Genomic DNA, 17,410 nt, shown 5'->3' on the forward strand with positions numbered 1-17,410 from the left:
ATTTTGTTCCATTTTTATTTCATCTTTTCCAAGGATATGCCCTTAGTTGCAAATGGATTTTGACTGTTAAATCTTCTCAGAGGATTATTCTTTACATAATTGTCCTCTTTTTTATTAATACTTTAATTCTACTTTATATGATATTAATATTGCCATAGTAATTAGTTTATTTTCCCATCTCTTTGTTTTTAACCTCTCCATGTAATTTTGTTTTTGTGGCGAGCTTCAGCAGCAGCATATGGCTGGGTTTTGTTTTTATATCCTAAAAATTCTCTTATCTTGTAAAGACTTAATCTACTTATACATATTGTTAATACCTGACATATTTTGAATTATTTCTACATCTTATGTTGTGTTTGGAGTTTACCGACATTTTCTTTTCTTCTTTATCTTTTTTCCTTTTCTTCTCTGCATTAGGTAATGGTTTGTACATGCCTTTTTCTTATCCACCTGTAGATTTTACCATGGTTTTAGTTAATGTTTTAGCATACAAAATTAGCTACACATTATCCTAATAATCTAAAGATTACAGTATTTTATCTCCCTCTTAGACACAAGGATTTTTGCACTCTTTATCTATCAAATGTCCCCTCCTTAGTTTTATCTTTAAGGAAAACATGACATTGAGGTTATTTGTTTCTTTTATGTCAACTCCTAATGAAATTTTCTAACACAATGTATAAAATTTCAGTGCCTTCTATTATATCTTGTAACCCAGGGTTTACCTCTGTACTCACTTTTCTACACTCTGTATCTTCAATGATTCTTACATTGATAATATTTGTGTAGTAAACTGTTGTACTTTTATATATCTAAAAATATATTTATTTATCTTCAATCTTGAATAATAATTCACCTACGTTATTATTCTTGGTTGACATTTTACAATGGTACTTAAGAATCTATCGGCCTCTGTTTTTGCTGATTCAAAAGTCAATTAATAAATCTAACTACTGTTTCTTTGCGAGTAGTCTGCCTTTCCTCTGTAATGGCTTTAAAGTCTCCCTTTCTCTCTGATATTTTGCACCTTCCCTACAATGAGAAAACAGTGTTGAACACAGAGTGAATTCTTCACTACTACCTTTTTTTAAATTTTTTTTATGTTTATTTATTTCTGAGACAGAGAAAGGCAGAGCATGAGTGGGGGAGGGGCAGAGAGAGAGGGAGACACAGAATCGAAGCAGGCTCCTTCCATGCGGGGCTCAAACTCACAAACAGTGAGATCATTACCTGAGCCAAAGTCGGTTGCTCAACCGACTGAGCCACCCAGGCGCCCCCTTCACTACTATCTTTAATGCACAAATTCTCACTCTGTGTCCAGTCAGTGTAGAGTTGACTTTGTTAGAAGGTAAGACTTCTCCCTCACTCCCCACGTATGTATATAAAGGGATGTCCCTAGCAAGTGTCTTTCCTTATTCTTGCTCCACCTCTTACACACTCGCTCCACCTCTTACACACTCCTTCCACATGAGACATTAGGTTGGATTGAGCAAATCCATTATAAAGGCCGTACGCCGTGGAAGCTCAGTAGGTTGGGCATCCAACTTCAGCTCACGTCATGATCTCATAGTTCATGGGTTCAAGCCCCGCATCGGGTTCTGTGCTGACAGCACAGAGCCTGGAGCCTACTTCAGATTCTGTCTCTGTCTCTCTCTCTCTCTCTCTCTCTCTCTCTGCCCCTCCCTGCTCATGCTCTGTCTCTCTCTCTTTCTCAAAAATAAACATTAAAAAAAAACATGAGTTTTGCCAGCTTTTAAACTTTTGAAATGGAAATCATATGGTATAGTTTTGTGTGTATGTTGTATTGTTTGACTTAATACTTGTCTGCAATACTTTAATTTTTTTATTTTTTTTAAATCCAAGTTAGTTAACATATAGTGTAATATTGGTTTCAGGAGTATGTGATATTTCCATTTTTAATAGAAAGTATCTCTGGTTTTTTTGCTTTGTTGCCTTAAACACACACAAAAGTCTTTGTCAGACTGGGTCCTAAAGTAATTTCATCTGGAGTGAATTCATGTTCTGATTTTTTTTTATTATTTTGTGCATTATCCTTTTCAGCATTAATTTTTTCATGTGTTTTAAATTCTGTCTACAAGTTTGTATGAAGTAGATACTTTCAAAAAATGTGTTTTAACGCTACTGTTGTATGTGACTTGTTTTAGTGTTTCACACTCACACCTTCCTTGTGTAAAAGTTTTGTAATTATCTCTACCCATTAGCCTGGTGTCCAAATCCAAATCCAGGCCTGCACTCTCACAGTAGGACCGTCACAGATCCAGGCACAAAGCCAGGGGGCGCTGAAACCCAGTTCCTAGGCATGGGGCTGTGCTTCTGTCCCTTCTGAATCTCTGTTCCCACCTCCGCTCCTAAACTCCTCTTCACTCCACAGCCGACAGCTTTTTAAAGCCAATCAACAATTGTATATCATGAGGCATTTTTTTTTCACTACAGTCTCTTTTCACAAGTGGTAGAAACTGTGCAGCCTTAATCAATGACGTGGCTATGCTCCCCATCTCATGAGGAGCACATTTGCAGAAACCAAGCTCCCAGATCCACTCCCTGCTTCAAAACAGAAAGCCCAGAAGGTCTGTACTGCAGCTGTCACCAACACTGTGTTTTTATTTGCCTTGAATTTAGAACCTTCCACTAAGTCTTTTATTATCCTTTTTACTTGTTAAAATCTATTATTATGTGTTTGGAACAAAAAAGATATTTACACAGAACAAATACACTGCCCCATCTTGAGCACATGTCTCAACTCTTTTCTTAAGCCCTTACCAGCTAACTTATGGAAACAATGCTCTCCAAAAAGGGTTCTCTTAACTGATCATCTAGCTGCTTCAGCTAAGAGGTAGTGGCTTTCCCTCAAACCTTACCCTTGTCCATCTTGACACATTTCATATTGATCATATCCTTGGGCTAAAAAGCTCTCACCTCCTTTGTTGTCCATTACCTTGTATCTTCCTCATCATCTTCCTCTGTAACTGTTCCTTCTCTAGTTCATCCTCTCTCTGAACTCTCACTCCCTTAATGTGTGAATTAACCCATATAAACCTCTGGCTTTGTCTTTCTCTCCCTCTTCTCTACACTCTTTCCTTGGGTGACCTGTACTTCTATCACTTTTACTCCCAAGTCTCTGCTTATACTGCTGGCACTTCTTCCTAGTTCCACCCCACATTTTCCATTGTTTTTTGGACATCTCCAGCTTGATAAACTGCTGGCTTCTTATGCATACTCATCCCAACTCCCATTGTTACCTCCACCAGATCTGGTCTTCCTCCTCAGTGTCACCACATTCCCAGGTACTTGGATAAAAACTGCTGAGGTAACTTCTACATCTTTCTCCCTCTTGTTCTCCACAATTAGCCAGTCATGAAATCCCACAGGTTAAACCCATATCCCTTCTCATGGTTATTCTAGACACTTCTCTAGTTAGAGCTCTAATTAGCTCTTACCTGAACCATGTACTAGTCCCCACCTTATTTCATTGACTCTAGTCTCTTTGTTCCCCAGTGCACCTCACATTCAGCCTTGACAGTCATCTTCCAATGGCACAGTCTGATCATGTCACTTCCTTGCTTGAAAACTGCCAGTGCCTCCACAGGTCCTAGAGAGTAGCATACGACACATTCTGGCTGCCTTTCAAAAGATTCAGTGATTTGGCGGAAATTTCTCCTTTATGTATCCTTCTAACTATGCTTCCAACCAGTTATCCTGCTAAGCATGACCTATGATACAGCCACACCTAAAACTTCTCCATGTCCCCTTTATAAAATTCCTTCATTTTCTCACATTATCCTTCTAACTGGAATTTCTTTCTCTCCCATACCTGTCAGTTCAAACCTTTACTCTTTTTCATACCTTAGATGAAAAGTTACTTCCTCCAATACTTTTTATTCCATCAGCCAAAATTAGTCACCCCTACCCTGAAACTCCTCTAGCATTCTATCTCTACTTCTATTAAGCCACCTATCCCTGTCCATCATCTAGTATACATATAAACATGCTGCATAATTGCTGTGAGACTATAATCCCCTGAGGACAGAGCATATTTTACTAATCTTGGAGTCTTTCACAAAACCTGAGACAATCACTGACTCAGTGTAGGCATTTAACAAATATTTCCCAGCTGAGTTAATGCATTAAAGACATGGCAGAAGAGATACATGCCTTGAACTGGAGACTGAGTGAGTTAAAAATTCTTCTCCTCCCAGATTCAATAATCCTCTGCTTCTCAAAGCTATGACAAGACAAAATATATTACCATAGAAATTTGTATTTACAAATTAAATGTATTAATTACATTGAATGTAATTAATAGTAGACAAAATGAATAGCATAACCAGCAATATTTTGGGAATATTTAGGCACAGTTTATATCTAATCCTGTGTGACCAGACCAGTAGCCTTCCATAATCTCAAGACTCTTCAAGAAAGACTTGAAACTGAAACACCTCAATTTATCTCTGCATCCAGCCACACTGTATGCAGCTCAGTGAAGTGAGGATCTCACTTGGCATCAGTAGCTCAGACTTCGCACTCTGACAAGCATTTATCAAACTCTTTGTATATCAGCACTGAGAGGGGCACTCTGGCCCAATATGAGGCATATTCTTTAGTGGTGAGACTAGGATATTTGATGCTAGGCTGAAATGTTTACATTTTTATCTTACAGGCCTCAGTAAAGTTTTTCAGAGGTGAAGTCAGCATATAAAATTTTAAACTTTAGTAGAAAATTTGGTCTAGTATCATAGAAGGGTAGAATGATGAATAACACTCCCTCATATTCTAACATGTCATAGAGCCAGATCAGTAATTCTAAGCCCCCCAACTCAATTTACAGTTACTATCTTGGCACTGTTTTCAGAGCCTAACTACACATATTCAGAAAAAAATCTGAGCAAAAATTCTAAATTTGCCTCCAGGCATGTAAATGTTATTGCATAATTAACTGAGACATGGATTAATGTGACTAAATTCACAAAAACAATCCCAATTAGGGAGCTGTATCTTGAGAGGTTTTTTTTTTAACCCAAGCACCCACAGAATTTACTGTTTTGACTGTTTTGATTTCTAAGGTTTCCTCTCCAGCAAAGGCTCAAGATTTCAAAAAAAAACTATGGGCTTGAATGAAGGAGCTTGAGGCACTTGAAAGGATGCTTAAGGAGCACATTGCCAAGCTTTCTGCCAACTCTGAGGAACATTTGTAACTGTGTTCCTGGTGGGATGCTTACCTATCCCTGGGGAAGATGTTTTCTCTGTAAAATCTCTGATCACTCTGATGGCATCTAAAGTAAAACTAAATGCACACATTCAGAAATCACTATATCCTTATGGGGTGTCATAAAGGTAATATACAATTTCTCTTACCACCAGTATCAGCTCTTCAACCTCCCAGGCCTAAATAAATTCCTATTACACTAAAATGAGAGGCATCTCAATTCTTGATTATGTTTTGCCTTTGTATTATCTATATATGAATCCTACATAACATTCTACATCTTCTATTTCTCCCCCATAGACTGGTTTTAAGTGCCATTAAGTTATATTTAGCAAAAGACAAACATATCTACTTAGTTACTCACATCACACATAACATCTAAGAAAGTGCTCTGAGGCATTATTTTTCATTTTCTCATCAATTCGGTAGTTATCCCAGACAGATCATGTCAGTGCCTACTGAATCTTTTCTTCTAGACCTGTGCTCTTGGTGTGCACTCTGGGAAAATAAAAATCTATTGAACTATTCACACAATGGTACCAGGAAACTTCTCTAAGAAAAGTCTATGAACAGATGATGGATGGCACAGAATCTATGAAGAGCCATTGCACATCACAACCTATAAGAATAAAAAGCCTCCTTTTGTGCTTATCTCTTACACTATTCCAAATACCAAGTCTCTTACTGTAATTCTTAAACTCAAAAATAGTAATAATAATAATAACTCAATAATAATTCCTAAACTCAAAAAACTTAAATTCAAAAATAATTTTAGTTCAAGGACAGTTCTTAAAAATCCAAATATTTTCTTTTGGGTGTTTTTTTTTAGTGTTTATTCATTTATTTTGAGAGAGAGAGGGTATGTGCATCCGTGTGTGGGGTGGAGGGACAAAGAGACAAAGATAGAATCCCAACAGGTTCCCCGCTGTAAGCACAGAGCCCAACATGAGGCTTGATCTCATGAACCATGAGATCATGACCTGAGCTGAAATCAAAAGTCAGATTCCTAACTGACTGAGCCACCCAAGCACTCTATTTTTTGCCTTGTTTCTAAAGTAATTGATGGCTAATGAGTTTTATCTCTATTAATACTACTATTACTGCTAATAGGAGTATTTATTTTCATTAGATGTTATTGAAACAAACTCAGTTCAAGTTCTCATAAGCAAACCAAAGGGAATTTACTTGCCTCTATGGCTAAGAGGAATATCTTTTAGTAACTCACAATGTTAAAGAAAGAGCTATAAAAATGAAGGTCTCACTGACTCAGTGCTGCCAGGACTCTCTTGGTCACTTTTATCCCCACTTGCCTCTGTGTTTTGGCCTCATTCTCTCCCACAGCTGGATTTCTATCAAGTGACTAAGAAATATGGTCATTGGCATCTCTATGCCTATGCAGAGCAGTTGGGCAAGACAAGGAAGGAAGGATGGACTAATTTCCCTAGGATCTAAACACTGATCCCTAGAAAGAACCTAATTAGGCCTACCTAGTTCAAATACCAACCCCTTAGATGGAAAACTATGATCAGTCAGACCTGAGTCAAGGGGGAAGGTAAGTTACAGAGTGTAAAGAGATAGGAAGGCTCACAGGAAAGGCTGAAGAACAGTGGCTTCTAAAGCCCATTAAAAATAATAATAATTGGTATCTGTGTAACTTAAAGGTCATACAAAGGAGGCCCACAAATAAACAAATGTGTTTTGATAAGCTTTTAAAAGTGAAATTAGTATTAGGGCACCTGGGTGGCTCAGTCGGTTAAGAGTCTGATTTCAGCTCAGGTCATGATCTCATGGTTCATGAGTTCGAGCCCTGCCTCAGGCTCTCTGCTGTCAGCACAGAGCCTACTTCAGATCCTCTGTCCGGACCCTCTCTCTCTATCCCTCCCCTGCTTGTGCACTCTCTCTCAAAAATAAATTTTAAAAAAATTTTTAAGTGAAATCAATATCAACCATTTTTAAATCCTGAGATTCCTCTCCAAAAATCTTTATTTCCAGGTTTTCTTCAAAAACCAAAAGATCTGATCACATACCCCAAATGTTAACAAATATAGTTAAGTTGAGGATGCCCCTTTTCATTGGGACATGCCCCTTCCCATTCACAATGGCCTATTTCATTCATTTATGTCACTCACACCTGGTCCTGCAGGCATTTGAGAGTATGACTTGACTAGTGCAGCCGTTCCAAATTATGGGCATTATTTCTTTCCAGCTTCTTGGCAATACTTTGCCATTGGCATTATCGTATCCCCAAGGAAGCTGAACTCAGAGTTTTCATGATATGCCCAAGGTCACAAGGCTAATAAGTGGAGGAGCTGAGACTTATAATGCACATCTCAAATTTAGGATTTTAAAGGAGCATCTTTCAACCTTACTATTTTTTTTTATTTAAATTCAAGTCAGTTAATATACAGTGTAGACAGCCTCAGAGTAGAACCCAATGATTCATCTCTTACATGACACCCAGTGCTCATCCCTAGTGCCCTCCTTAATGCCCATCACCCATTTAGCCCATCCCCCCTCCCCTCCAGCAACCTTCAGATTGTTCTCTGTATTTAAGAGTCTCTTATGGTTTGCCTCCTTTTCTCTTTTTATCTTATTTTTACTTCCCTTCCCTTATGTTCATATGTTGTTTTTCTCAAGTTCCACATAAGAGTGAAAGCATACATTGGTCTTTCTCCGACTTATTTCACTTAGCATAATACCCTCTAGTTCCATCCACATTGTTGCAAATGGCAAGATTCCATTCTTTTTCATAGCCAAGTAGTATTCTAGTGTGTGTGTGTGTGTGTGTGTGTGTGTGTGTGATAATCTTCTTTATCCATTCACCAGTTGATGGACATCTGGGCTCTTTCCATAATTTGGCTATTGTTGATAGTGCTGCTATTAACATTAGGGTGCATGTGCCCCTTCAAATCAACATTTTTGTATCATTTAGATAAATGCCTAGTACTGCAACTGCTGGGTCATAACATAGTTCATTTTTAATTTTTTGACTAAAGCATACTGTTTTCCAGAGTGGCTGCACCAGTCTGCATTCCCACCACAAGTGCAAAAGAGTTCCCTTTTCTCTGCATCCTCACCAACATCTGTTATTTCCTGAGTTGTTAATTTTAGTCATTCTGACAGGTGTGAGGTGGTATCTCATTGTGATTTTGAACAACAAAGCAGGAAAGAGTAGCCAATGGAAAAAAGACAGTGCTGGGAAAACTGGACAGTGAATGCAGAAGAATGAAACTGGACCACTTTCTTACACCATACACAAAAATAAATCCAACCTTAGTTTTAAGCAGTGAAATGCTTCCTGTCAGAGGAAACCTTGAATGGATCACTCATGTGTCAATTAATGGAAGCTGAGCTCTGCAGATGAAGAAAGAGTGCAGGGCTGGCAATTCAGATTGGAGTCCCACCAAGCTTGGGAGTTGTCTACTTCACTTTTTGACTCCATCACCATCCCTACTCTCACCCCACCCCACACTGGATCCTAAGGCACTTTTACAGAGCACAGTGAAATACCTCCTTGAATAACGTAATTGAAGCGAGAGGTATAAGGTATTCTCTAGTACTCTGAGAAGTCTTCAGAGGGGTGAGAGAAATACATTTATAATATACTATAGAACATAATGTAACTTGTAATATATAATTATATAAGATTTCATTGTACTATATATTTTAATATTTATACATATAATTTCAAAGGATGTTTACAATGTAAAATAATATACCTGCATAGCTATATAAATACTATCCTATGAAAAGAGCTTCCAAAATTTTTGTAATCAAATAACTCAGGTGAGAGAGGATATATCAGTCAGGGCTCATTCAGAAAAAGAGAATCCACTCTACTACTTTGGTATGAAGCACTCACTATAGAGTTTAGGAGATTATACAGCCATTGGAAGATCTGAGGGAACAGAAGTAAGAGGAGATGCCTGTGAAATCAGGGAAGTGCTGCCCAGGAGCAGCTTGGACAGCAGCTTGAACTCAGCCTGAAACAACCAAGTGTTTAGGGTAAAAACCTCCCTAGAAAGCAACTCTGGGTTTGCATCCAGAGAACACTGGCTTCTCCCAGTCTTCTGCCTTGCAAGTCCTATGCAAATTCCTCTTATTAGTGAATTTGAGCCTGCAGCAATATAGGGATGGGAATAATATAGGGATGGGAACAATATAGGGGTGGGAACAATATAGGGATGGATAGCTCCTGACTTCTCTTCTGCAAATGCAGAGAAAACCTTAGAGAGGGGCTGCAGGCATGCAAAGTTGATGACAAACAATTCAAACAGGGGCACTCTAAGAACAAATAAATTTGGGCAAAGAAAAAAATATATTCCTCATCTAGATGGGTATCGACTGAAGGGTGTCTGTTCAAACACATCTGAGGCCTCTGCCCTCAGTCTGTGCAGTGCCTTCTGGTTCTCTCCCTTGTTGAGATGAAGGACTGTCGGTGGAGGTTAAGAAGGAGGGAACTTTTGGCAAGTATGTACTAAAGGAAGCACAAAGTCTTCAAAAAACAGATGTATCAGAATGAAGGTTGGAGTCACATATCATAGCAAAGGATGCTATTTTCCTACTCTCACAAGTCTCTTTTTTTTTAATTTTTTTTAATGTTTATTTTTGAAGGAGAGAGAGACAGAGCGTGAGCAGGGATGGGGCAGAGAGAGAGGGAGACACAGAATCTGAGGCAGGCTCCAGGCTCTGAGCCATCAGCACAGAGACTGATGCAGGGCTCGAACCCACAAACTGTGAGATCATGACCTGAGCCAAAGTCAGACGCTTAACCCGCTGAGCCACCCAGGCACCCCTCACAAGTCTCTTCTAAGTAAAAAAAAAAATTTATTTTTTTAGTCAGGCACAAAGCTTCTTAGAATAAAAGTCTCCATTCTCAACCCCTTCGTAGCCCTATGACTAAATGTCAACGATAATAAGCAGATGCATTACATAGAACTCTGATAAATAATGCATTCTTTCCCACTTCTTCCTTCCTACTGCCTGAAATGGCGATGTGACGGTAGGAGCTCCAACAGCTATCATGCACCAGATGATTCTGAGAATGGAAGCAACAGGGTCAGGGCTGGCACAGGAAACAAGTACAAGTCTTAGTCCCTGATAAAACTGTACAAGTCACCTGCAGGCTTCTTTTACATGAGAGAAATAACCCTCTATCTTATTGAAGCCACTACTGAGAGAAGTGTCCTTGTTATTAACCGCCAAATGCAATTCCATTTTGATAGATGATTGAAGTTATCAGATGATACCTGCTTGGAGTGCAAGACAGGCCCCAAAATGCAAACATCTTCAGGGGATAGGTAGGTAACTGGAATAAATAAATGACATAAGAATAGGAGGGGCACTGGGAAGACCATCGTGATCAGAAAACAGACAATGCTAACTAGCTTAAAACAGAATGTTGAAGATCAATTACTAAATATCTAATATCTCTGGGGCGCCTGGGTGACTCAGTCGGTTAAGCGTCCGACTTCGGCTCAGGTCATGATCTCACGGTCCATGAGTTCGAGCCCCGCGTCAGGCTCTGTGCTGACAGCTCAGAGCCTGGAGCCTGTTTCAGATTCTGTGTCTCCCTTTCTCTCTGACCCTCCCCCGTTCATGCTGTCTCTCCCTGTCTCAAAAATAAATAAACATTTAAAAATTTTTAAAAATAAATAAATATATAATATCTCTATTAAATATTAATTATTAAATATCATACTCTCATCCTCAATAGACTGGTTTTTCTAGGTCACAAAAATGATCATGTCCCTTCCCTGCTCAAAGTCATCTCCATTGGCTTAGGATAAAATTCAAACTTCTTAACCATGGCCTATAAAGCCAGTAACCTCTTGCACTTGCCTATCTCTCCAGCCTTGTCTCTGCCTTCTTTCTCCATCATCTTTGCACTTCAGCCACATGCAGGTGTCTAGGCCCATCCTGATCAATCTGGAATGCCCTCTCTATCTCCTTTTGTCCACTTTGCCTTACCAGTACAAGTCATTACTTTCCCAGAGGAATCTCAAATCACAGCCACCTGTGTGAAGTCTTCTCTGAATACTATGAATGTTCTAAAAATGAAGATGCTGCTTTCAGGTTCAGGAATTAGAAAAATAATAGTTGTAGCGGTGCCATTTTAGGTGTGGCTTAAGCAAACTTTTGAAAGGCTAAGGCACAGGGAATAAAAAGTATATATGAGAAACAGAAACATCATGAGCAAAGGTCCAGAAGTGAGAAACATGCTGTTTGTTTAAGCAACAGCAAATGGTACAGCTTGGTTATAACAACTGGTACACACATAGGACAATCTTGCTAGAAAGAGCCCAAAATGCTTCATAAATGATGTGCAGTTAAAACATTTCATAAGAATCTTATGCATGAAGAGCCTTATGCTAGATTCAGTAATTGTAAAGTTAAAGACATAGTCTCCACCCTTAAGGAATTCAAGTTTACTAGGAGAAACAGACATGTAATAGGTCATCTCAATATGTTTTGGATAAATATTATGATGTATATATATGCATGGTGGGCTGTAGGAGTTCATGACAGGGATTACACTCTCATTTACTAAATGTCTAATACACTATGCACTTTATACACATTATTTTACTTAAGACTCATAGCAGCCCTTGAAGGTAGGTATTTTTATCTTCAAATTAAATAATGAGAAAACTGTGATTCAGAGAATTTAAGTAACACTGTCCAAGGTCACACATATATTAGTAGCATTCTTTCCACTACATCATGCTAAAGGGAGTTTACTTAACTTGGTAGACAATGAGGTGTCATTGAAGGGTTTTGAGCAAAGAAATGACATACTCAGAGCAATGCCTTAAGAGGATTAATGTGGTAGTGATGTAAAAAAATAAAGCACAACAGAGAGACCAATTAGAAAGCTATGGCAAGTCCAGGCTTGAAATGATGATCTTCAGAACTGGCTGTTAAAAAAAAAAGGGTATAATTATGCTTGTGTGTGGCAGCCATTAGTGCTGTCCACCATATACTTTCACCAAATATTCTGTTCCTCCCGCTTCTGGGCATTTGATAATATTGTTCTTCTTTGTCCCCTTAGAGTCAGATGCAGTCATGTGACATGCTTTGGCCAATGGAATGTGAGTTGAAATTACCGGCTTCACCACACTGTCTGTCTTCCCTTATATCACAGCAATGACAAATGATCCAGAGGGCACTGGCCCATTAGCCTGGAACCTGGAGTAAGAATGATGTAGAACAGAACCCCCTCTGGCCCACCATGGACTAGAAGCATTGGTGAGAAATAAAATTTGCTTATTTTAAGTCACTAGGACTTGGGGCTTGCTTGTTACTGCAACATAATTCAGCTTACTCTAACTGATACCATATCTTTTCCTGAGACTTACTCATTTCTAGCACTGCTTCTCAACTTTAATGTGCACTCTAATACCTGGAGATATTGTTAAAATGTAGATTCCTGTTCAGAAGATCTGAAGCCCAAGATACTGTATTTCTAACAATTTCCCATTCCCAGATGATGTGGATGATGCTAGTTCATATTACAGTATTTCAAGAATCTAAAACCGAACTGCCTAAGATGATAGCAAATACCAAATGACTACTTCAATTTAAATTAACTAAAATTAAATATTCAGTTTCATAGCCAACCCAGCCACATGTCATGTGCTCAAAAGCCACATGAGGCCAGTGGGCTACTGTATTTCACAGCAGAGAACTGTGTAAACACTTACACAATCATAAAAAGTTTTATCAGACAGTGCTGTTCTAGAGCAATATCCAGAAACACAGTGACAATTAGCCCTGGCATCCTGGGGGATGGGGATGGTCATCAGGCAAGCAAAGTTGCTGGTATCAAACAGTAATCCAATGGAAAGCAGCGTGGTTTGAGTCCCAGGACATGAAGCTGAGACGGAAACAAAATGTGACATTCGATCCGAGTACAGAATAAATCCCTGCCTTGCTTAATCATTTTATTTCCCCTGTGGATCATTTTAAGAGATCCCATTTCAGGGAAGGCAGTTCCATGGAGCCTCTTCTTTCTTTGCCCTGATCTTGTCTGTCCAATTTGGCTAATCTATTTACTTCCCCCAGAAAACACACGACACCAAGTATAACACTTGTTTTTGATCTCCTTTCCCCAAGAAATCAATAGCACTCAAAGAGAGCATGCCTGTAAGTGCTGCCAAAAGAGCTATAGAATTACACAGTACAGTAGGCATGTGGCTATGATTGGATGCTAGCTGCCGCCTGCTGCCAGTGATGTTCTACACACTGGTGCCCACTCACCTCTCTCCCCACTCTTTCCCTTCACCAGTAATTCAGACAACAGGAAAAACCTCCTGGTTCATCTCATCCCCTCTTTCTTGTCTCCATTGGCCCTGAAAATAGCAGACCTCCTGTTTTGGACTAGACCTGGGCAGGGGTTATTCATATGAGATCCATGGGCACAGTGTAATTGTATATAAAAACTTGGTGTATGTTGCATGGTTCCCAATACCCACCCCCAAGCCAGACTAACAGGGAAGGGGGGACGGACTGTAGCTGGCTCCATCCAGATTCTGGTGGCCCAGTGCATCCAGGGAGGAGCAAAAAGAACCTAAAAGGAATAAAAGCATTGGCATAGACATAGAGAAGAAAAGACTGAGTGAGATACTGCTTGTGAGAGATAGGTTGTAAGTGACCTGCTAGAAAAACCACTGAAGACCAGAAGGAATCGAGGAAAATGTCATCTAGGATACCAATTTAGACCATATTCCCCATTAAACAGCAACTCACTTTTCACCCTTCCCCATATTACCAAGACCTGAGTCACATTGCCAGGGAATAATCTTGGATTCATTAAAATCACCTCACCTAACAGCAATGAGGATACAATAAACTTTATGTTAAAGTTGTAATCTACTATACCCAAGTTGGTAGACAGTGTAATTTCATAGAGTCTACAGACTTTAGCAGATTCTCAAGGGACCTATTGGACCAAAGGTCCACACTGCTGTCTGAAGATTTCTGACAAAGGATATGATGCATCTGAAGTACTAGCAGAATTGGCCGTGTCCTTTCAAGGGCCTCTATCTTCTACCTTCCTGCCTCCCATTGTTAATAATGCCATGTTCGGGGGTGCCTGGCTGGCTCAGTCAGTGGAGTATGTGACTCTTGATCTCAGGATTGTGGGTTCGAGCCCCACATTGGGTGCAGAGATTACTTAAAAATAAAATCTTGGGAAAAAATAATAATGCCACGTTCAGGACTTGCAGAAACATAGTACCTTAGTCCTTCTCTGACAATTTCGTGCCAAGATTTCTAACTGCAGGAGACAATGAATTTACCCCTGACACCCCTCTCCCCACTTCAGAGACCTGAGGCAGACCCCCAATGACCACCACAAGCAGGTCAAGTTCTTTGAAGTCTCTGTAATCTAGCCATTCTTGTTTAAATATAAAACTCATGATTCCTACCACAGATCTTCAAGTACTATCAATACCCAGAAAGTTGGGCTGTGCTATTTTGTGGATTCAGGTACTTCCTGTCACGCCACCATGGACCCTCCAGACTTATAACACTGTGTGAGAAGCATGACAGACTTTGTTGATTCCTTGAACATTTTGTGTGCATCCACCAGGTGCCTAGCCCTTTCCAGATGCTCATGACACAGAGATATCTTTAAAACCCTGCCCTCAAGGAACTCACAGTCTAGAAGATACAAAGACAAACAATCATAATTCTGGCCATGGGTCTGCTACTGCAGAGTAAGAACAGGACACAGGAGATCAGTGGTGGGCAACAAGACCTACTGAGGGGCACTGAGATAATCTGGACAAGTGTCTTTGCTTAGTAACTTTCCCCACAGGTGTGAATCCCTTTAAAGATGAAAAAAAGAGAACATCCTGGGTTTTCTTGAATACCCATTACCCTAGAAGGCCTCACTAGACATGTAGGCAGCAGATCTACACATTAGTTCTAGCTTCTCTACTGAATTTTTACGTAGTTCCTGCTCACTCAGTTCTGTTCTCTGAGTTGTGATTATCATACCCATCCCTGTAACATGAAGGTGGGTAGAAAAGGGTAGCAAACAGAGCCATCTGTGGCAGTACATCTTTCCCAGAGGGTGAATGCAAGTTCAGTCTATTGGAAACACAAAATGGGCCCTTCAGCAAGTCTCTGGTACATTCACAATGAGTCCATTTAAAAATCCATATCCCATACAAAGGTCAGCTAACTTTTTCTGTAAAAGGCAAAACAGTAAGTATTTTAGGCTTTGCCAACCATGCCGAGTCCCTGTTGCTTCTATTCAACTCTGCTCTTGCAACAGGAAAGTGGCCCTAAACAAGCCCTCAACAAATACGCATGGTTGTGTTTCAATAAAACCTTAGTAATGGATACTATAATTTCAATTTCATCTAATTTTCCCTTTCTAAAAATACCATTCTTCTTTGACTTTTTTTTTCAAGTAGACTCTATGCCCAGCGTGGAGCCCAATGCAGAGTTTGAACTCACAACCCTGAAATCAAGACTTGAGCCGAGATCAAGAGTCAGACTTAACTGACTGAGCAACTCAGGTGCCCCTTCTTTGACTTTTGTAACCATTTGAAAATATAAAAACTACTGTTAACCGGAGGGCTGTGCAAAAGCAGGCAGTATTTGCCCACCCTGTGGTATGAGTAAAGCTACTGATTTCCATCACATGATGGTAGGGTTTTCTTAAAACCAATATGCCATCATGTGACTCCTTATACATCAGTCCACACAGCCCCATGGCCATGATGACTGAAAACTCATTGAGGACATGGAGATGAATCTGTATGTACAAAAGATTGCTTTTTATTCTGTGCAATCTTTTCAAATTGTTAGATAGATGTTGTTGCAGTACATCTGGTTCAAGGAAGTTGAAATTTTCATATTTTTATTTTTTGCAGAAAACAAAGAGAAGGAACTGAATGATTTCACCTACCAAGAACAGAGCACAGTAGCCAACTCTTAATCAGACAAAGGACAGTGGCAGAATAGGCAGGGCCCCAGGCAAGGCACACCAGTGGAGCACACAGCCTTCTGTACAGCCAGCCTCCCACCACCTCTCCCACCAGGATTATTGGTCTTCACAAGCCATGCTGCACTGCTGGGGTTTGTATTCCTGTGCATAAGACAAGGTCCCTGAACTGTACACACAGCAGATACGTATCAATGCCAGGAAGTGTTATCACCACACACTGCCTGCGTCATGAGCCATGAGCAAGGCCAGCTGCTCATGAGTGGAATTTTCTAGTTATCTGAGCTCTCAAAAATGCAAAGTACTGCTGAGTTCCTTGGAGACTCAAATTGGATTTCTCTTGTTTTCTTTTTTCCAAATTCAGGGATCAAGTTGGGGTAGCAATTTGGGTATTTTGTTCAAGGGCCTAGGAAGTAAACTGATGTACTTTCTGCAAACCCTCTTCCTGCCTCCATGCCTACTGTCTCATACACATAACAGATCTTTAGTGATTCAATTCTATACCATTCACTTAATATTTAGTGAGTCTCTCCTAAAATAAGCTAGTTACTGGAGATAAGGCAGTAAACCAGACAGATTTGATTTGGATTAGTTGGCTAACAAAGAAAACAGACATTTAACTACTAATTCAAGTATAACACATATTACAGTAAGAGACATATCAAGTGCTATAAATATATCTAGAAAGGGAATACAGCCCACTCCTGGATGTACAGAAGGCCTGCTTGGGAAAGACCCAAAGTTGAGTGGCTTGATAAAGAGAAAGAGAAAATTTTCAACAGAGAAATAATGTATGTGAAGAACCTATGGTAGAGACTGTGGTATAATCACAGATGTAAACTGCTAAACTTCTGGGGCTCCTGGGTGGCTCAGTTGGTTAAGCGTCCAAATTCAGCTCAGGTCATGATCTCATGGTTTGTGAGTTCGAGCCCCGTATTGGGCTCTGTGCTGTCAGCTCAGAGCCTGGAGCCTGCAGCCTGTTTCAGATTCTGTGTCTCCCTCTCTGCCCCCCACCCCCAACCACACTGTGTGTGTGTGTCTCTCTCTCTCAAAAATAAATAAACATCAAAAAAAATTGAAAGAAGGGACAAGGGCAGGGACTATGTCCTTGTTCAACTCTGCTCTTAGCACAGGGCCTCTCACAAGTGTTCAGTGACCATCAGCAGCAACACGCAGAGCTAACCTATCCCATTTTTTCTTCCTTCTATATACATCTTTACTACTGGATA

The 17,410-nt window shown here is 39.8% G+C and overlaps 1 long non-coding RNA gene across 1 annotated transcript; it reads left to right on the top strand.

The window, feature by feature from the left end:
* The first annotated feature begins 1,247 nt into the window (after positions 1 to 1,247).
* On the top strand, positions 1,248 to 16,783 carry LOC128314584 (uncharacterized). The gene is made up of 3 exons (XR_008296400.1): positions 1,248 to 1,348; positions 12,276 to 12,472; positions 16,111 to 16,783. It is a non-coding gene; the product is annotated as an uncharacterized LOC128314584 (long non-coding RNA).
* Positions 16,784 to 17,410: the final 627 nt, after the last annotated feature.

This window comes from Acinonyx jubatus, chromosome B1 (assembly GCF_027475565.1).
Source record: "Acinonyx jubatus isolate Ajub_Pintada_27869175 chromosome B1, VMU_Ajub_asm_v1.0, whole genome shotgun sequence".
NCBI classification, from domain to species: Eukaryota; Metazoa; Chordata; class Mammalia; order Carnivora; family Felidae; genus Acinonyx; species Acinonyx jubatus.